Source organism: Rhamphochromis longiceps, linkage group LG13, assembly GCF_057381845.1.
Source record: "Rhamphochromis longiceps isolate RC_006_pf linkage group LG13, R_longiceps_female_GT1.1, whole genome shotgun sequence".
In the NCBI taxonomy this organism is placed as follows: domain Eukaryota; kingdom Metazoa; phylum Chordata; class Actinopteri; order Cichliformes; family Cichlidae; genus Rhamphochromis; species Rhamphochromis longiceps.
The window spans coordinates 23,852,866-23,857,674 of NC_140569.1; the positions used below are offsets into that span (position 1 = coordinate 23,852,866).

Here is a 4,809-nt window from a genome sequence, read left to right on the forward strand (position 1 = left end):
CACATATATGATTGGCTGGGAAGCCGTGCAGGCCCTGATTTGAAAATTTGAATTTCTCAGTCCTCACAGAGGATTGGCTGCCTGGGGACCTGGCAGAAATATATAGAAATACTATGATTAAGCATAAATACTACATTTAGTAGAAATACTATGTTTTAGCACAAATACTATAAAAAGCAGAAATACTATAATTTAGCAGAAATACTATATTAAGCACAAATCCTATAAAAAGCAGAAATAGGATGATTAAGCATAAACACTACATTTAGTAGAAATACTATGTTTGAGCAAAAATCCTATAAAAAGCAGAAATACTATATTAGGCACAAATCCCATAAAAAGCAGAAATAGTATGATTAAGCATAAATACTACATTTAGTAGAAATACTATGTTTTAGCACAAATAGTATAAAAAGCAGAAATATTGTAATTTAGCAGAAATACTATATTAGGCACAAATCTTATAAAATAGCAGAAATAGTATTATTTAGCACAATAGTAATAAGTTAAACAGAAAAATTGGAAAAGCAAAATGGACAGCTGAAAAAATGCTGAACATGCTGAGGGTCCCTCAAATATACTTGTTAAATGAAAAAATCAGCAAAAAAATGCACAGGGAGAGAGAAGTAAGTTTCTAGGTCAGCCTGGGAGCTGCTGAATTTGAATCCACCAATCAGAGAGCCTGTGTACTTTTTCCCGCCAAAACATGTGCCTCTTTTTACACACGCAGCACAGAGAGGCACAGGATTATTGCAGCCTATTTCTCATAGTGAGGACTCCCCTCAAACAAATGACCATAATTTCCAAACCGTAGGGGCTAGAGCGGTCATTCTTACACCGTTTTGTTCAGAAGAGATGGGGGAATCTTCCAGTGTTTACAATTTATCATTAAAATATGAATTATTAAAGATATTTGACTTGTAATGCACCATAACTGAGTAGAGCGAAGCAAAAACTGCCTTGACTTGCCCTCAAACAACGCTTTCTAACTCGAAATCTATTTGGAGTATCGATATCATTCTTTCACCGTAAGAGACAGCAGGCTTTGGTGAACAATCATGGAAATTTTCAGGTCTCTGTGGAAATCCAACAAAAAGTTATGATGAGAGAAAAAAGTGGTTCATTTCCACAGTTTGAAATCTGAAGAAATCTGAGCGAAGGACGAATTTCCTACCCTCAAACAAGTCCAACTCATTTCAGAACGGTAATAGGTGAGAAAGAAATTCTTGAATTGTGAGCGTCAGGGGTGTCTGAAGATATTCGGGGACAAGCCTCATGTCTTAACTTTGCTTCGTTAAGGAGATATGACGATTCGAATATGCCTCTCATTACAGAAATCCAGCGGTGATTTTGAACAAGCTCTCCATTCACTTTATATGGAGAGTTTTCTGACCTTGTGTTAGTCTGAGGAGATTTGCAAAAATTCTATAAATCCCACAACAATGATGGTGACATTTTCTGAAAGCCAGCAAAAATACCTACGTTTTGATGTATAATTTGTGGAAGTTGAGTGAAAATTGAGCAAGTAGCAGGAAGTTGTTCGGACATGAAGTGAAAATTGCAAAACCTTCAGTGGCACACTGGAAGCCAAGAGCATAGCAACCATAACAACACATGTATTTTGTGAAAAATCACAATTTTGCAACTCAAAACTTTAAGAGGCATAAAAGTAAAACAGTAAAAGATTTGAAAAAGCTGAATCATACCTGAATAGCCAAATAATTTGTGAACATTTTAAAATTTGAATGGTTGTTCTAGGTGAAAATATGAGGAAGTAGTTAAGTTTCAAAAACAGGCAAAATTTAGCAGAATTGCAGAAGTTTCCCATTCATTTCAATGGGACAAATTAAAGGAAAAAAGCTTAATATTTTAAAAAGTATAATAGTTAAAAATAGCAAAAATCGTAGCAGGAATTAGCAAAAATAGCTGAATAGTTTAAAGTTTGAACGGTGAAAATAGCACAAAAATTGTGGAAGTAGTTAAACGGCGAAAAGTGTACGGAAGCAACTAGAATAAAGTATAAAGAATAAAGAGAAACAGGAACTCAATAGTGTGGATGCTTAAAGCATCCACACAACTAGAAAGTGCATTTTCTGAAGAAACTGCAGTGTGAATGCTTGAATCTGAATGTATGCACTGAAATGAATTAATTGCTGAATTTTGAGTTAAAAATATTGAATGAGATTTAAAAAAAACAACAAAAAAAAAACGAATTTAACCTGAAAACAAAGGTGCTGAACTGCTAAAAGTTCAGCACTAAAAACCATATCCGAATGTATGCACTGAAATGAATTAATTGCTGAATGTTAAGTTAAAAATTCTGAATGAGCTGGAAAATACAGAAATTTTCACCTGAAAACAAAAGTGCAGAACTTTTGAAAGCTGATGTTCACACAGAAGAAGTTGGAAAAAAGCTAAATATGTTTAAAATGTAAATAATAAAAAGATGAGTAATGACAAAAGAAAATTTAGAGTCAGAAAACCTCTGAATGAATATTAAAAGTTCAAATTCTTCTAATTGAAATGAACTTAAAAGATGAACAAAAATTCTGGAGAAAATACAAACTTTAATATACAGCATAATGTTTTTCAGACATATACACATGTGTATATCATGTTTAATAGTATTACATACATCAATTTGTTTTGTATGTCATAGAAAATAACATAAAAATCTTAAGTCATATTTTACAGCTTCTTTCTGAAAAGGACTAGTAGAATAAATAAAAATAACTAAATTAAATAACTAAATAAAAAATAATAAGCAAGATATGAAATACATGAAAATTCAACTTTTAAAACCACAATCCTGAACCTTTAAATTGTGTTGGTTTCTTAGAACATGGCTGAACAGCTGTTTCTATCGGTCTACTTAATCTGTCTACACATCTTTTTATTACTCATTCTTCTTTATGTTTTAATGTAAACAGAGTCCACACAGTGGTAAAAGAGAACTGTATAGAGATTTTTGAGTAAAGTCAAATGAAAGCGTAAGGTGGTGACACAGTTTAACACATGCAAATAATCAAATAAACACATTAGTCCTTTTTGTGAACATGGATAAATAAGTATCAATACAGCATTGTTCAGCCATGCCACTAAATGCTTTTTTACACATTGTTTTAACCTGGGCTCAGACACAAAGTCCCAAAATTAGTTAGTCCCTGACTTTGAGTTGTGGTTATGACTAATTATTATACACAAGGCTTTATCTATCTGAACTCTAAGGACACAAATATGAAAAAAAAAACCTATACTTACCAGCTGATACCCCACACTACACACTAGGTGTGCCATGTGACCTGAAACTTTGGTACAAAATCATCATAATCATTCTGTTAACACTGTTTTTTAACGCTGTTTGTGTTGCTGTTCAGCAGTTTAAAATGTTTTAGATTGGATTACATGGAATGAATTTGAATTTTCTTGGGGGGTTTTGTGTGTGTTTTGTTCTTAGCAGATTTTTTCTTCCATACTGTTGAATTCCAGTTACCACATTTCTGGTCATATGACATCCCGAGTGCCCACTTAAAAAAAATCCCCACAGTTAATTCAACATTAGAACAAAATAAAAATATCCATCCATCCCTCCATTCGCTTCCGCTTATCCTTTCCAGGGTCGCGGGGGGCGCTGGAGCCTATCCCAGCTGTCATAGGGCGAAAGGCGGGGTACACCCTGGACAGGTCGCCAGTCTGTCACAGGGCCAACACACAGGGACAGACAACCATTCACACTCACATTCACTCGCACATTCACACCTAGTGACAATTTGGATTAATCAATTAACCTATCCCCACAAATAAAAAAATAAAAATATGTTAAAGAAAAAAAGGTTTGCTCTGTGATGAAATACTAAATAAGCATACATTGTACAGAGCACTAACAATGACAACAATCCTTTAGCCTGTTGATCAGAGAGAGGCAGTCATTATGTCCATTTAAAACCTGTAATCACAGAGCACATCGTTTCTGTGAAACTATAAAGTCCCATATGATCCTCATCATGTCCAGTGACTTCAGAGTGGATCCTCCCTGTCATCCGGCCAGTGTTTGATGTGTGGCAAGCAGCACAGAAGCAGGATAGCTGAGGACTTTAAAAGAAGAGCAGAAAACAGGAATATGTAGTTGTAAATGTAAATATCAGTGATACTTGTCTTGTCAAAGGGAATAAAATAATGAAAATGTTAACTTACACACTCATTTAGGGAGGATCTTGACACTGCACAGAGGAGGCACAGTCAGTCTGACAATGATGGTGATCTCCAGGGATGTTTTCCTGCAGCAACATTCCTGCCAACTGGCCATATGATCCAGAGTAGTGGGTTTGTAATGAACAGAAAGGTGTATATGTTAGGTAGTGTGCACTCAGAGCTGGTCCTAAGAAACAAACACATCCTGTAATAAACTGAATACCTGTAGTAGTGCTGCTGCAAATATGAAGCCCTTCTATCATGAGTGGTTTCAAAGAAGGTGTTTTGGAGGCTCAGTCACAGAAACTGTGCCGTCTGTTCAGTCCTGAGTGTCTCAGCTCTGAAGGGGATGGATCACAGAGGGAAACACCTGAGTACAGACATTACAATACACTCTAACACTCCTAAGGTCAAGTGAAAACACAATTTAAACACTTCACAAAGAATGAATACATGTTTTCATGGAAATTATGTCATTAACCCTTTTTGTTGTGAGTAAATCTCACCGGCTGCTTGTGGGACAAGCTAGAAGGAGGACTTATCACAGAATCTCTCCTGTGCTCCAGATGTGAAGTCTCACGCTCTGATCGTATGGCGATGAAGATGGTGATCATGAAG

The 4,809-nt window shown here is 35.4% G+C and overlaps 1 long non-coding RNA gene across 1 annotated transcript; it reads right to left on the bottom strand.

Annotated features, from left to right (window-relative positions):
- Positions 1 to 3,909: 3,909 nt before the first annotated feature.
- On the bottom strand, positions 3,910 to 4,538 carry LOC146655876 (uncharacterized). Its single transcript, XR_014914318.1, has 3 exons — positions 4,415 to 4,538; positions 4,195 to 4,298; positions 3,910 to 4,092 (listed from the first exon to the last, which is right to left on the bottom strand). It is a non-coding gene; the product is annotated as an uncharacterized LOC146655876 (long non-coding RNA).
- Between the last annotated feature and the right edge of the window lie 271 nt (positions 4,539 to 4,809).